The following is a 17,724-nucleotide window of genomic DNA, read 5'->3' on the forward strand; positions in this document are numbered from 1 at the left end:
AGCATTGAGATAAAAAGAACGCTAAAATATTAATGGAGGTGTGCTTTGTTCTGGCGAGCACAGAGACGTTGAGATAGAGTTCTTCTGACTGATAGAAACCAGGTCTGATTCATTAGCTGTGGTGTCTGTGTAAGGAGGTCCACAGAGGGCTGCCACATCCACTGAGAATGCTGGGTAGGCCACCCCCCAACCACCATACCCCCTTCCAATCAAGCCCTCCCATGCACTCTCTCTGTCTCTCTCCTCCTTCCCCTTCATTCTCTCTATCATTATCCCCCACCTCCTTATTCTCTCTGTAATTCTTGAACCCCAAATTCCCTCAAAACCTTGCTTTACTGTCTTGTGAATCCTTCTCATATTATCCTTGCAACCTCCTCCTCCTCTACAGTTCCATTTATCACTCCCCCAACCCAACCCTCCGATATGCACGTTGTTTGTTCTTTCTAATGCATCTCCAGATGTGGAAGTGAAAAGGGAACCAAGAAAGAAAAAAAAAGCTACTCTCCTAGCTCCACTCGACATTAGATTTTGGGGGTAAACAAGCCAAAGACCTAAGAGCTCAGATCTGGTGTTACACTTTACCCTCAGTGACTGCTTTTGAGAGGTAAAAATGCTACGTATTCATACACATATTTGAATTATTCCAGGCTGCGCCGGGGAAGACTGTACCACAGGGACAGTCCGGCTTCTTTTTGCTGTCTCTCTTTTCTCTCATCTTTTACTCTTGCTCACTTTCCCCTTTCCCTGTGAGACAGAGATGATCAAACCATACTGAGTGGACACAGTCCCTCCACAAACTGGAGGGAAAATCCTAGAGAGAGCACCACAGAGAGAGATGGAAATTATAGATTCCTCCAAAACTCCTTTCTTCCACAATCCCTTAAAACGATAAGCTGCTTCCCCAATGAATAGGGAACAGCTCATTGGGATAGTCTAAGAACAAGACTAAGGATTTCTGGGATATGTTTTATCTTTGTTATGCTCTCATTGAAAAAAAAATCAATAGAGCAACATGAGGATAAAAAGGGAAAGATAACAATGAGGCTAGATAAAGTAAAGTTTTCATAGATGTCTCTATACTTGTTAAGAAAAGTATTACACTTGTGACTTTGTTTCAGGATTAAAACTTATTAACTTGGGTTTCTATGTAAGAAAACTCTTGAACAACAGCGACTTCCCAAAACATTATACTGATATCAGTGCACAACAACTTCTCCATTAATAGGTCGGAATTCATAACAGATGTACACAAGCTGGAGTGTCTGTTGTGGTTTACACACATTGTGGTTTGCTGTTCTTGTTCAAATGGCTTGTAGTAGTCCAGTGGGAAGTTGGGGAAATACGGGGACACTTGTTCTACTTGTCCTTTGTGTAAACAAGACGTGACAACCGTATGCGATGCCAGAGAGGAATAATGCACCGTATAACAGATACCCAACACCTGAGAGGCTTTATCATCTGAAATAACTAATTATAAGCAGACAAGTGTAAATTATCTTTCACATCCTTCTCACAGTCCCTGTTGTTGGTTTTATGGTATCTTTCATGAGGTTCATGTTATGGTGTCTTCTTTTGTTGCTTGCTTTGTTATGTTTTTAATTATACATTATATTTTATTATACATGTCATGTTTACATGCACACAATTGATTGTATTATGTTATTTACAAAGGCGCACAGACTTACGTGCAAACATACACGCACACGCACACACACACACACACACACACACACACACACACACACACACACACACACACACACACACACACACACACACACACACACACACACACACACACATTTACCTTCTCACACACGCAAAGCGCTCTCTCACACAAGCACCCAGCAAGCAAACAAGCACACAGATGAGGCGAGCTCTAAATCCCTTTATTACCTCTCGTTGTGGAGAGGATACTGAAGTGGCCCACCAAGTGCTCCCGTCTCTGTATATAAACCCTTAAAGCCTTGTCCCACACCCAATGAAAGGCCACTGCAATCTGTAAGCAACCCTGTTCCCATATGGGCCAGCCTGCCATGGGCCTCGTTTGCCTTTGTCCTGTGGCTCTCTGAGGGCCAAGCCCTGCACACCCCGGCCTAGCTCCAGGCATTTATTAAATATGCACCTTCCAGGCACTGTGAAGAAAGATCCCAACCAGCTAATCTCATCACAGGCTGGGGACCCTCCACATATGTAAATCTACATCTGTTCCCCTTCAAAGAGAGAGATTCTCTAGGATTATCCCGCACACAGACCCAGACGCATACACGCATGGAAATGCGCTCACACACACAAACACACGAGTACTCTTTCTCCCACATGGCCACTGCCAATCAAGAAGTACGCCCTCTGCCACATGTAGTTGTCTGCCATCCCCAGACTCCAAACATACCCTCCTTTCTCAATTAGCTTGATGACAAGCAATGGCCAAGAAATTGCTCTTTGTGTATTTTCCATGGTGGGAAGTGACAAGGCAAAGCCTTACAAAACCTGCCCCTTGCCTAAAGGCTGTGGCTGGCATGTGGGTGCTGGGGCTGGGCCAAGGCCCATAAAGAGTAGCGCCAGCGGTCCAGGAAGCTGGCACCATACCGAGAGGAACATCCTATAGTGCCCTGGGATATTATTATACATCCCTGCAACACAGGATTAGCTTGTTCCCTGGATGGGAGCTGCCATTTGACAGTCTAAGGGAAAGACAGCTTCATCAAACATCGCTGACTGACTGACAGATGACAGCAGAAACAGAGAGATAAATAATAATAAAGCTCTACTATACCCAAACTGAATGTATAATTAAATTATGAACACAGTTCAGCTACAGCAGAAAGGTGAGTCAACTGATTTTGAGTTGATGTTTTGGAATCAGAGAGGCAACACTTTATAAATCTAATATGTTGGTATACACTGCACGTGTAGCTACATAAACAAAAAAATGCTCAAAATTTACATCCAACTACAAGAAAAATATAATACGTATAATAAACGCACAAAATCAACATAATACGCAAAATTATAGTGTGCCTCTTCATTTCTGTTTTATATGTTTTCTATTTACTGTGTCTATATTGAGTGAATGTGTATGTAGGCCATTAAATTAACTACATATACAGAGGATGAAGTTTAAAAGGATGGGGGTTATTTCTGAATATATAAAGTCTGACATAGTGCCGTTTTGCTTACAAAATACGATTGAAATCTCAAATAATATTTACATAAATAATAATTACCTAAATATTGATTGAATCGCACATGCAATTTGTTGTTTTCCTGTCTTGATCACAATATCACAGTAGTTACAGCCCTACAAATGTAACCGGCTTTTTATTTTAAATGGTAACTACATAGTCTTTGTAGACGTGTTACTATAAAACAGGGATTGACAGATTATCGGATTTGATAATTACCATAATGTTTTCAATTATCTGAATTGCTGATTAAATTAAAATGCATTCTTTCCTTTCTCCGAAAGGTTACTGCTATAAAACTGGATGAACGTTCTGCCCTATTATTTGGATGGGTTACGCTTGACAAGTAAATGGCCAATCAACACTGTACTCCCCTATCTGGAAGTGATGTAGAAAAGAGAAAGATGCATCGCTGAGACGATTGGTAACCCCAATTTAAAAAAAGACTGCTAAAACATCAAAGTTTAATATTGGTCCAGCAATACATTTAATGATTTAATCTATCCATTGTATTATATATAAGTTTGCACCTTTTTTTGACGAAACTGTGGTTCGGCAGGTGGAGTCAATGGTTGTAGACAAGAGGTGGCAGACATCCCACAAGTGAAAAAGCATCAATCATTCTTGAGAGTTTGCTTAACCCCTGTTGAAATACTTGTCATTATGCCACCACAGCAGCCATTACAGAAGCTTGCAGTGACTGTAGCAGTGGCATAAGGTGCTTATACATGAATATTACCAGTGACAGATGAATGTGTCAGCTTACTTCACTGTCATAGCGCTGTGTGGTTGCGGACTTTGGGCTATCTTAATCTGGTTTCTTGAAATGCTGGCGGCATTCAGTAGCACTTCTTCTGTAGAGCCCCACCAATACTGGATTTTTAGGGCTGGTGCCGATACTAATATTTTGTGGTAAAAAAAAATTCAATCCAATATATCAGGGAATATTCTCAAAATTGGCATTTATGACAAAGATATGTAAAGAAGGCAGGATGTTTTACAGTTTGTTGTTCACACTGCCATCTTTACGCACACAGTCACATGCACGCACAGTCACACGCGCACACACACACACACACACACACACACACACACACACACACACACACACACACACAGTCGCACGCACAGTCACACACACACACACACGCACAGTCACACGCGCACACACACACACAGTCACACACACACGCACAGTCACACGCATGCACAGTCACACGCACACACACGCACAGTCACACGCACGCACAGTCACGCACACACACACACACACACACACACACACACACACACACACACACACACACACACACACACACACACACACGCACACACACACACACACACACACACACACACACACACACACACACACACACACACACACACACACACACACACACACACACACACACACACACACACACACACACACACACACACACACACACACACACACACACACACACACACACACACACACACACACACACACACACACACACACACACACACACACACACACACACACACACACACACACACACACACACACACACACACACACGCACAGTCACACGCACACACACAGAACTATTTCTAATTTACCCTTAGCATCTAAAAAGTTAAAAAGTTGTCATATTGACCAACACGTGCCAATACCGATGTAGCTGTGATAGAATCGGACAATATATCAGTCCAGGTCTATCCTACTCTAACGTATTTCCTCCCATTTAAATGCAGAACTGTCTGAGAAAGTGTCTGTAAAAGACAAATACAGCAATAAACAGACCACATAAATAAAGTACACTGTGGATCAAGCAACCACTTCTGTGTCAACAATAAGGAAGAACAACAGTTGAAATGTGAACAGAGTATTACAGAAACCGAAATGATTCATGAGCTTTGATGTGTGACCTACGACTGCGCATATACTGCTTCACCAAAATCAATCAGGTATATGTTCAACTTAATTCACCTTGAGATGAAACAGCATGTTCACATGAGCTGGTATTGTATAATTAGACTTAAAAAAAAAAAGGCTCAAACACAAAGAAGGACCATCTGACACGACATAACAGCTACATGGAGAATGGTTGTTAAGACGTGTTCGATAGATCCGATTTGCATGTTTAATTAAGCTATCAGCTCAGTACAACAGAGACCCAAAACCTAAAGCCGCAGAGTCAACAGCCCCTGTAATAACACCTCCCTCCGGTCAGAAGTGCTGGGAGGAGAAGGAGGAGGAGGAGGAGGAGGAGGGGGGTGCAGTCAGTCACTAATACACTGAAAGGGAAAGCGCAAAGCTTTTCATTAACACCCTGTGAAAGGCACATTCACACTCCAGCCCACTAATTAAGTCAGGCCTCACTCACTAGGGAGCAGGAGTAAAGACGAGCGAGGGAGAGAGGGGAGAGACAGATGAAAAAGAGAGCGAAAAATGAGGAGACTTGGAAAATTGAAAGGAGGAATGTGGCAAAAAGTGAAGTGGAGAGATGGAAGGGAGAGACAGACACGCACAGACTCAGAGAGCGAAAGGAGGAGGGAGGTGCAGAGATAATATCGCTGCCTCTAATCAGGTTGATTTTAAAGTCACTCGTTGCCAGTCCACTGCAAGCCTCATTAACTCGCCCCTGGCTGGCATCATTGTTCAGGCAGCGTTTGAAATCCACCAAAGGAATGGAGATTTGCTTTAATCCGGGCCCATCAAAGGTAACACTGATGCTGCAGTGACGCTGTGCCTCTGGATTAGGCCAACCTCGAGAGGAGAGAGAGAAGAGAGTGAGTGGAACAAGAGCGAGAGACCCATCCTCAAAATTTAACCATTTCGAATTCAATAGGTGACAGGTCTCAAGAGCCTCACCGGCACCGAGGATGACACTTTCAGACTGCATTTGAATAATCTGGATGGTCTAGGTTACATAATTATGCCATGACAATTTGGGCACATATGTCAGAGTACAGCCTGGCAGCAGGCATGTCAGTGTGGGGAAGCTTACAGGGGTAGAGATAAGCGCCATACTGTCCCTGCATTTACTCTCCACCACTGTGCTCTGCTAGGTGCTGATTTGGGAAAATTTGCAATTCAAAACAAGTTTTTGAAAAGAATATTTTTTCCTCTCATGAATACAGAATTTGGGAGGCAGGGTTTAAATTGCACATAGCAACAACGGGAGACCATTTTGTGTTTAGCCTACCCCTGCCTGTGTCAAACGATGAGGACTAAAGCCTGGCAGCGTATCTGGGAAATGACAATATCATGGTGTTGTACTCTTCCTCATGTTCAGTGTTTGATTTGTCAACCAGGAAGCCTAGTTCGAGCCAACAGGAAGTTCTACATGTTCCAAAGGACAGTCTATATGAATGACTACAAACTGAAATGATAAGGTTGTGGGGAAGAAAAAAAAAACCAGTGCTGGAGGGGCAAACACCACAGATGAGCTTTAGCCCCGTACAGAGTGAATGATGAAGCTTGACAGCTGTGATAAAAGGCGTGCTGAAGTACATACTTTTATCACTTTCTAACTGTATCTTGAAAACATGTTTTCTGAAAGAGTAGCCTCCTCTTACGGAGAGAGCAATCTCCTGTCTAGGAGACCTCTGAGTACTGGGCTTAAAACACCTCATCTTTATTCATGAGAAAATACACTACAGTGGATATTAATCTTCAGTTTCAGGAATACCAAAGAAAAGAGTATCTCTGTCCTGTGAGGCTGCCTTGTTGAATTTCTACATTTGAAGCAAGTGCGAAAAGGACAAGTCTACTTGTTCTTTCTCAGAGTGCCAGTTCTCCACACAATGTTTAGACACAGGATGTGTTTCATGCTGATGTTTTATGCTGATTCCCAGCATGCTTGTGGCATGTTAAACCTGAGTTTCAGGTGTCACCAACCATGCCCTAGCTTGCTTTGCCACAGTCAAACCAGTGATGCTGAGGATTCTCAGGGGACTTGAGGGCGAGGCGGATTGGGAGGGGTGTGAGAGTGCTGGTGGGGTAAGTAGGAGTGGCAAAGAGGCTAGAGATTGTGGGCATGAGGGCCTTGGGCTCATGGGGGAGCCAGGTTAAGCCAGTTAAGGGCATTAGACCTCCAGGCTGATGAAAAGGGGTCCTCCTAGATCAAATTGAAGTAAATCTAGCCTAAATCCACCCCACAAAAGGAGTTTAGACTTCGCTATTGTGTAGGCCAAAGTAAACAGGGGGTCCTTGGGTAAGCCTCCCTTCACAGGGGACAAAGGCAGAGAGTTGAGGAACTGATCTTACCCCAGTAGGCCAATGTTAGCACACAGATCACAGGGTTAGACACACTCAAACCTATCAGCTGCTACACAGGCCTCTACGGTCACAACACTCTCCTAAGCCTTAAACAAGCTATAAGTTCTCCACTGGCTCCGACACTCTAGCATGCCTCCCGTGACTGCTCACATTTTGCCCTGAAGACAGGAATGAAGATAACTTTGTGTTCAGTCGCTGGCTCTTGAACAGACATCTCAAAGGGCAGTTTCCTCACCCCGCTGCCTGTTTCACACATCTTGGCATTTTTCTTTCAATGGCTAAAAGGATTGTTATTGCATTGTGTCTCCACGACAACTGACGAATCAAACCTCCATCATCCTTTTCGTCAAAGCATGAGGCGATTTTCCCAGATGGCCGCTGGGCACTTGTGCTTTGAAAGCGAGATCACAGTGGCGAAGGGGGAAAAAAAGCTTCTCATTCACTAAAAAACTTTCCAGGAAGGCAAGCACAATCATCCTGTTAATGGTTCTAATTGAGGCATCATCATACCCGTCACACTCCAGCTGAACCTAGCACAATAAATATGTGTTCAATTAGGATCCATCAAATGCTTCTAGCCACCGCTGCTGGAAAAACAAAGAGGGCCCCTGGCCCATGGGCCTTGTTCAATTCACCTGGCAATCATATTATGATGCTCTCATTTCTGACCTGCTTCAAATTATCTCTGGGAAAACAAAACCCTTCTCCGATCCATTTCTGCCAACACGATTGTTCTTCCTCTCCCGTGTCAAAAACTTGGGCAGATTATAGCCTCTTTGTGCTTGAGAGGTACTAAAGTAGGTGTCAGGTGCTATTACAGTCAAGGTTTACACACACACACACACACACACACACACACACACACACACACACACACACACACACACACACACACACACACACACACACACACACACACACACACACACACACACACACACACACACACACACACACACACACACACACACACACACACACACACACACACACACAGATGTTACAGGCCTGGCAGGCGTTTGTGAGCCTGCAAAAACGACAACATTGCGTCAGTAATTATGAGCCAAGGAAAGCATAACAGTGTTCAAACAACAGAAAAATGCAGAAACAAAGCAGCCATTCAGCAGCAGTAACACCCAAGGTGTTTTCAGTGACGGCCATCTTGTCAGCAGACACAAGCTGCTGAATGAAATGAAAGATAACCACCGCGGGCTACCAGGTGCTTCTTCCAGTTCCCAGGAGTCGAGTCACAGCACATTGAGAATGGCTGAGTGTGCGTGCGAGCATCCATGTGCTTATTTTAAAATGAGATAAATGAGCAAAGTGAGGAGGTCCTGAATACACAACTTATTGTGATGGTGTGATGCACATACTCCAGTTCATCAGATAGTAGGTTGGTAGGACAAACATGTTGGTCTGTTTAATTAACAAAAATGTATTGTGTGTGTGTGTGTGTGTGTGTGTGTGTGTGTGTGTGTGTGTGTGTGTGTGTGTGTGTGCGTGTGCGTGTGTGTGTGTGTCAATTACTACACAAGTAGTTTTTCATGCCTGTTTAGATGTACAGTCACAACATACAAATTGCTGTAAACCTCGACAACAACAACAACAACTCTAAACTCTGTTAGCTTGTCACTCAAATGATTCAGCAGAAGCACTGTGAAGGAAAATAATCATGTCAATTCTAAAATGTAGTTTGTGGCTTCATGGCTTGCATTTATTTAAACAAATACATGTCAGTTGTCTCTTTTCTGACCTTTGAATATTGAAACAAAGGTTCAGTCACTCAACAAACATGCAGCAAAGATCTGCATGTTTTCCGGTGGTTACAACTGAGAGTTTTGCCACATGGCTGTGTGTCAGCATGCAGGCTTGTGCAAGTGCAGGCTCCAAATGAGCAGGAGGAGGGTAGAGGGCCCCTCACAAGCCCGGCTATAGGAGATGATAAATAATCCAGCTGAAGTCAGCCATAAGGAGAGTCTGCCTGTCAGTCCCTTACCCTAGAACAGCCTGGGGTTATCATGACGTGCCAGCACATTTGGTGTGAGCGTTTGACTGCTTCACCTCCTAATCGTGCCTCCTCCGGGCAGCGCTCTCCTGGGAGACCTCCCAACCTCTCCTTTTCCTGCTCCCCCTCTTTCGCAGACTCTCTGCAAGCTTCCTCCATCCACAGTTATGCGACTGTTTAGTGTAACAGCAAAATGTGAGACTTGTTTCCAACAGTGGTTGTGAACACCTACAGGACACGTGCTAATACTATCTGGGTCTGAACATTTTTGTGGGATTATTAATTTCCTAATTTAATTCATAAGTAATGTATTATCTTCTGGTGAGCAAGTGAGCATTTGTTCTGTGCGGAGAAATGAGTATGATGAAAAGAATTCTGTAAGCATAACATATTTATACTCTAGGCTTCATTGTAACATTGGATGTAACAGGCTGCTTATAACTATTTATTTATGAATTAAACTTGTTTTCCCATTGAATGAATGTACCTATTTAGTTTCCAAACGTATTTATTGCAATATAAATACATATAAAATGTAAAATAAAAAGGTAAATATAGAGAAATCGTATTTACAGATTTATACACTGTATTTACTTTTGCAGGGTTATTTGAGGATAATTTTCATACGTCATTTCTCAGAATGACAATAATACAGAAACGTATAGATAGATATGGTTACAAAGTTGGTACCATAATTCTAAAAAAAGTGAAGGTATTTGTTTCCTGTGGTACAGCAATAGTGTCAGCAAGTGCAGTTGCAGCAACAGGTTGCAACTTGTGTGAAAGACAAAAAAAAAGAAAAAAAAGAAAAAGTCGAGGACGGAGACATTTTGCGTCAGATGAACTAAACAAAAGCCAGAATGCAAATGGTGTCACGCAGCATTTTGGACGATAGGAGGAAACACTTCAAACTTATCTAACCAGCTCAAAGACAGACATTGATTCAAGTTGAGAATTTTAGTGATGAACTTTACATTACATTTTAGGTAAAGGTTAAATGCCAATGCTGGATCTCAAGTTAATACTACAACCATGTAAGTGGTCTTCTTGTTCTAATAAATGTGTTTATCTGTGGGTAATGTTATGGCTTAATGCCACAGTTGTAATGTTGTGTCATGGCAAGTTGAGTGAGTTCTAAAGCACTGTATTGTTTTTTTCAAATACTTAAAGATGACATGCCACTGTTTTTGTTATGTTTGATTTGTTTCTTGTAATTTATTACACGTAGGCTATTCATTATTAGGGGTCCAACCAGCATAGCTGCAAGGAACCCTCTTGTCTTTGTTCCGATTATTCTTCGCTAAAAGTAATCGGGCAGCAAAATCCATTGGGTGAAAACTCACCAAATTTGGCATGTAGGTTGCAAATTGCTCCCACTACTCAGGCACAAGACATGACAATAATTGTCCAAATGGTGGCGCTGTAACAATCAACTATACGTTTATTCAATTATCTCAAAAACTGCTTGGGCTACAATCACAATTCTTCCTTTATTTGAATCTATGAATGTATCTGCATCTATGCTCCAATATACATCTGCTTTAAAAATGTCAACTTTTGTGACTTTTTTTCAATTTTCTCTAAAACCTACTTTTGCGAACTTATCCTTGACGGTAGGGCCAATCATCCCAAAATTTTGGCAGGATAATCTTTGGTACTTAATGATCTAAATTTATTAAAATAATTTTGATATGTCAACATGTCGATTAATTATACGTTTTTAAACTTTTGGCTTTAACTTCAATTTTATATAAATGGTCATGAATCAGAATTACCAGAACCTAATGTAACCAAACTTGGTGCGCTTGTTCGGATGCCTGATCCAAGCTCCGTTGAGCAGTCCCGAGATGTTTTGACCCTAGGGGGCGCTACAAACACAAAAAGTTTATATCTCGTTTTCCGTCACACGGATTTGTACGGAATTCGGGTCACGCCATCAAGAGTCATGTCTGAGTTGATGCCTAAAATGTGGCAATGATTGAATGAAGTGGGCGTGGCTTATTATAACAAATTTCATTGTTTTGCCATTTCACACTCCAAACTTCAAAAAATAATCTGTACATCCTACAGAGCTGAACGTTTTCCATGACATCCTCCTCAGTGGGACAAAACTTTGGCTCACTGCAACCTATGGTCAATTCAAAAGTCCATCACTCTATCTATAAAGCTGAAAGATAAAAATCAACATGTACAAAATAAAAACTGCAAAGACAGCACCAGTTAAGACTACACACAACATTGAGTGGGTTCTTTGAGAGGATTCAACCACTCTGAACATCATTCCCAGCTCTACTTATTGTGACACTGTCATGACTATTTTCTTTCCGCATGTAAGTATCTATTTCCGTGGCAAAGGCAGGCTGTTTGTATGTGGCCGGTGGAGGCCGCATCTTCCTCTGCGGCTTGTTGTTCAGTACATTTCTGAACCCACCCATTTATTTTGGTTTGTCTTAAACTATATTTGTCTTTTTCTTTCTGACAAGTGAGACTTAAAAAAAGAACATGGTGTAAAGCGCAAAAGCCCAAAACAGCTCTCCATCTCTGGCTATGTCTCAGAGTTGAGAATCACAATAAACCTGCAGGATATACAGTGCCACCATTCTGCAAGCCAACACTGATTATTACAGTACTTTAATAGCCTCGTTGTTGACAATTCATAAGTGGGCTAGCAGGTCGATTTGTTCACCAAGACATGCACGAAACATGTTAGTTTAGGTTTAACAAATCACACATGCAAAAAAAACATTGAGAAACTAAGACAGGACAAAGTAAAGAGCGCATATTATTTCTGTTTTTTTTTTTTTTTTTAATAAATGACATGAAACTTCCTTGTTCAAACATTACTGAATAACATAATAACTGAAACCACCATGAGATTTTGATCTCGCCACCACATGTAACAAAGTGAACAGCCAGTGCCACTCTGCTGGTCTACTGCGAGTATCTTGGAACTCTTACTCTATACGTTGATCTTAGGCTGGGTTTGCTTGGACTCTTGTTGCTCTTTAAAGAAGCATGCTGACTAAAAGAAAACAGACACTCATGTCCACCCACACAAACTTCTCTCTTACGCAAAAAAATTTGACAGCTCTACTCCAAAGAGCATTGCACAGACTGAGCGAATAAGCCACAACTCGAACTTGGAGGCTTAAATGATGCAAGAGGGTGGGCAGCTACTCAGGAGGATGAATCAGAATTTCTCAGTGCATGGGTATACACTCTAAATATGAATTATTAAGTGGCTATCATAGCCCCATAGTATGAAAATAAATCCAGGGGTGGATGGAATGAGAAGGGTCTGTGGTAGTGGACCTGAATACTGATGTGGAGTGAGATCCCGAAGGAGGCACAGGTACAAAAAGGCCACCAGGAAGCTTCCTTGATCTCCTGCTGCATGTGCCTGATCATGGCTTTTAACCTCTAACACACATCACAAGCTATGACACTAGAAACGGAGTCTTCCTATCTGATCTAGTGGAGCAAATTATTAAATTATCCTTGCATATCCAAACAGATGACCCTAATTCCAAGAAAAATGCACCGATTCAACCAATTAGTGGAGAACAAACTTATAGAAAAGGATTACGAAACTAAACAAATGATAATGATCAGTACAGGAGAAGCTAGGGGAGAACATGTTTGGATTCATCCTCTGTGGACCATGAATACCTAGAACAACTGTCTAGCCAAGCTAGCCATGAGTTCATTGGATACCATGGAGGTGTTGGTTATCAGAAATCATGGCGACCACATACAGCTAGTTGAAGGTCCCAAGAGTCATTAAAAATCCTTAATATGAAGAACAAAAGTTTTTTTTATATTTACAATCAGCTCAACCTTTAGGCAGCCATCAGAGGTGGAAAAAAAAAAGTTATTTCTTTCAACCACAAAACTACTTATAATGAAAATTTGAATAAATAATTATGTTGTGGCTCAAGCATATTTTTTATATTTGTAAGACAACGATGGTGACAGTAAATACAGAACATATTGTAATAATGAGCCACAAACTCACCAATTTTCCTAAAGTGATGTCAGGTATTCCGCTGAATGGCAGAGCTGAAACTTGGAATTAGGACAAAATGACCATTTGAAGGTACTTCAGATTCAGAGGACAATGTGGACACACATGCATCTTTTTAAATTTAATCTGTGGTGCAAAAAATTTATCTCGGGTGATTCTTAAAGTAAAAAATTAGGAATGTTGGGATTTCATTGATTCGTGTTTCCAGCATAAGATTAAGTGAATACATATTTAAATTAGACGGATTACTCATCTTTAACACTATATTACTATCAGTAAATTTGTTTTTTGTTTAGATAGTTTGCAAAGTAACTGTAAAACATTATTCGGTTAGCAGGGTGGTTGTACAATTACGTGTCTGAGGGAGGAGGACAAAAAAAAGTAGGAGTGACAGTGACTTCATTACTATTTATACTCTGATCACGAGATGAAAAACAGTGAGCTAATGCAGGCTGTGGTTTATGAGAGATGGGAGACTTGAGAATATGAAGATAAATGTAATTGAGTCTTTCACCACAAGATGGGGTCTGTCTAAGAGGTCTTATCCTGTCTACACATGCTCCTGGGGCTCTGTGACACCGTACACTGGGACTGTCACAAACCAGAATTACATAGCAACACAGTTTGTGCCTCTGATGTTCACATCACACTCTTTAAATAAACCCACCCCTACACATAGCTAAACTGGTCTTCTTACACATCCACCACATTTTGGGAGAACAGTTGTCAAGTAAACAAGTGTTGAAAATAGGTCACTCCAGTTTTTGCCCCTTAACTGCAAGTGCATTCAGCATGTTGAGCACATCACAATGAACAACTGCGAGTAAAAACAATTGTACTTGCAAGAAGATCAGTAAATTAAATTTGATCAATTACAAGAAGAAACATGGAAGCTTTTAAAAAAAAAAAAACATAAAAAACCCATAAAAAAAGTGAAAAAGTACATTCACATGTAGTGGATATTTTCTTTTTATATATTTGGACTTAAAGCACTGGATTCTGACCTTTTGTAAGAAGGACATAGTGAACAAATCTTGTCCAGTAGTATTACAAAGGCAAATTTCAATGGGAAAACATCTGGAAAACTGTTGCCCAACAAACAGCTGTTCAAATAAACTGAGGTTTAAGAGACTGCAATGACTTTCTACGCATCAAACTGTTATAGTAAAGACATGAAAAGCAAAGCAGAGCAGGAAAGGTATTTCATGGTTCTACGTCACACCAGATTTAAGCTGTAACATCAACATTAATATATTACTGATCGGATGGCTTTAAGCCATAACCCCTGCATGGTTCCCCCCATAGAAAGATATACCAGACAGAGTCTTTGAGAATGAAGCCAAGCCACAACCATGCGTATAGCAGCATCCAGCCAGGCAGTGCCGTGCTCAGACCACATTATGGTCACAAAAGTATGTGAGAATATTAAAATTGCTTACTAGGTTTTCTTTTTATTTCTTTTTCTGACTTTGATTATGTCAAATCTCTGCAGTCAATTGTACTGTAGCAACCGACAGATTTCCAGTGAGGCCACAGCGGGGGAAAATATGTTGACTCCACATTCATTCCCAGGTGAAAGCAGGAAGCATCTGCTGATCCAGGCTCAAAATAAAGAGCACAGTGTTACTGTACTTGTGTAAAATCTGTGTTAAAGTAAAGGAAATGTCATCATCAGAGTTTTTACTAAGAAAAAGTCTGAGTCTAAAGTAACCCAGTGTGTCTACAATACAGATGTATTAGTCTTTCAATATGTTTACCGAAAATAGCAAAGCAACAAAAGGCTTCACAGATTTCTGGTTTCATGACGGTATCAAAGAATACATTTTCTCTCAATGTTTGCACTGTTATATTATGTCTATGTAGTTAAATTAAAGAAACAAAAACAAGGCTCAGTAAGCTGACAGTACATGTAATAGATACTGGAGATAAACTAGAGGAAAAAGAGAGGAAAAAAAAGGATAGACCAGTTGTTGCTTGTCTGACCGTTCATCGGCCCTATAATTCACTCTTTATGTTATGATGTCTTAAAATGGGATTTTACAGTCACTGCTTTTATTTCCACATAAAACTGAGCCTTATATAAGCCTGTTAAGAGTATCCAACGGTATCTTGCAAGCTCGGTCCCAAAGCATCCAAACTACACAACATAGTATAAAGCCTGTACTGGTGCCAGAGTCTGACCGTCTGCTTTCGCTATCACAGCCAGCTGTTTGCTCTTCTCTTCCCCACCTCTTCCACACTCTAAGCGCCAAAATGAGAATAGAGAAGAATGCAGTCCAAGATGGGGAGAGAGTGTTTTCTACAATTCACCTTTTATCTGTGTACTGTGTACAGTGCAAGCGGGGAAAAGGAGCAATAAAGTGGAAGGGGAAATTAGAGATGAGAGCAGAGGGAGAGATGCAGAGAAAGAAATAAAACGGAGGAACTGAGGAGAAGAAAAACAGTGGGGCCATATTTCTTTTCTTCAGCATATATTCCATGTTCTCTGATCTGAGGAGGAAATGTTAAAAAGTCATCCCAGAGAGGAAGAGAGCTCGGATACAGCTTTCAATTTCTACTTTACAGACTTCAAGCTTCAAAAGTACTGTCTGAAGTACACCCCCCCTCCCCCCATACAGATTTTGTGATCTAATTGAATTAATTTCTTTCCTGGTTCCACAACAAACACAACACAATCAAATTTGACATATAATTAAATCACTGTACACCTAAAACATGTAATTGAATTGTGCATAGGAAGCTAATTGTATGACTTTACATTTGCCCCTCAAATAAAGCTCCTCCAAACTCTCAGTAGACAACACAAATTAAGCTGTTTCTGGACAACAACTTCCAGATGCACTCCCTGCCTGCCCGTGCACAACACTAGCCCTCAGGTTTATTCATGAAACTGCATGAAGTATGGTTTGTTTTCTGTGGAATGTTTTAGCAGCTGTCAATCACAAGATACCCAAGTCCTGCTGGCATAGCAAAGTTGTTGGACTACAGGAGAAGCAGGTGTAGCAGCTATCTGGAAGACACACCACAATAAACTGCTCAGGAGAGTCCCACAATCACATCAGAGTGAGTGATAATACACTTTTGAGCGGACGAGTTTTGAAGCCTGTCGATGTGAGTGCTGCTGCCTGGACTGTTGAGTGTTAAAAGCAGTGGCAGATTCTCTGCTGCCTCTATCACTTGACAGGTGACAGGGGAGGAGGAGAACATGGTTTGGGTCTCCCCAATGGCGCATCACTCTGGCAACCAATGAGAGTGACTGATTTGGGGCTTATTGACTCGCCTGGTTTGATGAGCACTCAGTGGCTTCCTTCAATGCAGAACTAAATGGCCGAGCATGATCGAATCCTTTGCCGGCTAACCTTTTTACAACAAGATTCTCCTGAGATTACCCTCCAGCCTGCCTTCCCCACTCACCTCCCTCTGGCAACAGGAAGCAAAGCATTATGGAGATCGATGCCATGTACGCCATTTTCGTCTCTCCTTGAAAGTGTGTCACAGAAGGGATTCCAAAAACAGTAATTCAAAGTCTGTCTACCTGTCCTGGCACAACCTTGACAAGGACCTCACTTTGTGACTGTATCTCTGTGAGCAGAAATTCACGACAAATTGTGCAAGAGCTTAATCAAAGAAATATAAGGAGCATTGTTAAATGCAGTATTTTATTCTAGGACTTAAATTTAGTGAAGATAATATGATATCTGTGGCCTTTAGAAGTGTTTTTCCCCCGATTAAATGTTGACGATGAGAACATATTCTTACTCTTTGGGCAATATGTGGCCCTCTTAATCAAATCTCAATCAGGTAACATTTGCCAGGACAATTAGGCTACATGATCCCATTCATATTGTTTATTTATTTATTTTAATTTCACTTTATTAATCCCCGAGGGGAAATGTCTTCGCTACAGCAGGGGGCTCCCAGGGGGGAGCTGCTGCAACTGGCTGCCACTAACGCGGCGCCAGGTAACCTGACCTGAGGTGCATGTTTTTGGATGATGGGAGGAAGCCGGAGAACCCGGAGAGAACCCACGCAAGCACAGGGAGAACATGCAAACTCCGCACAGAAAGGCCCAGGACCGGATTCGAACCCGGAACCTTTTTGCTGTGAGGCGACAACACTGCTCAACACTGCACCACCGTGCCGCCCTGTGTTGTTAACACAGGGTTCTTTTTGTGAAGGGTTTCGAAGAAATCTGTGCTATCTTCTTATCACTGGTATCTCGGCTCTGAGGTAAAGT

The 17,724-nt window shown here is 41.6% G+C and overlaps 1 long non-coding RNA gene across 1 annotated transcript in view; it reads right to left on the minus strand.

Moving 5' to 3' along the window:
* Positions 1-699: 699 nt before the first annotated feature.
* LOC138616265 (uncharacterized) overlaps positions 700-17,724 on the minus strand; it is a 244,587-nt gene continuing 227,562 nt past the window's right edge. Inside the window, exon 3 of the long non-coding RNA XR_011310589.1 lies at positions 700-715. This is a non-coding gene — a long non-coding RNA (uncharacterized lncRNA). The remainder of the gene's footprint in view (positions 716-17,724) is intronic.

Source organism: Brachyistius frenatus, unplaced genomic scaffold (assembly GCF_029030835.1).
Source record: "Brachyistius frenatus isolate BFR_SWC_R1_liver_20210118 unplaced genomic scaffold, ASM2903083v1 Contig_9, whole genome shotgun sequence".
Taxonomy (NCBI): Eukaryota; Metazoa; Chordata; class Actinopteri; family Embiotocidae; genus Brachyistius; species Brachyistius frenatus.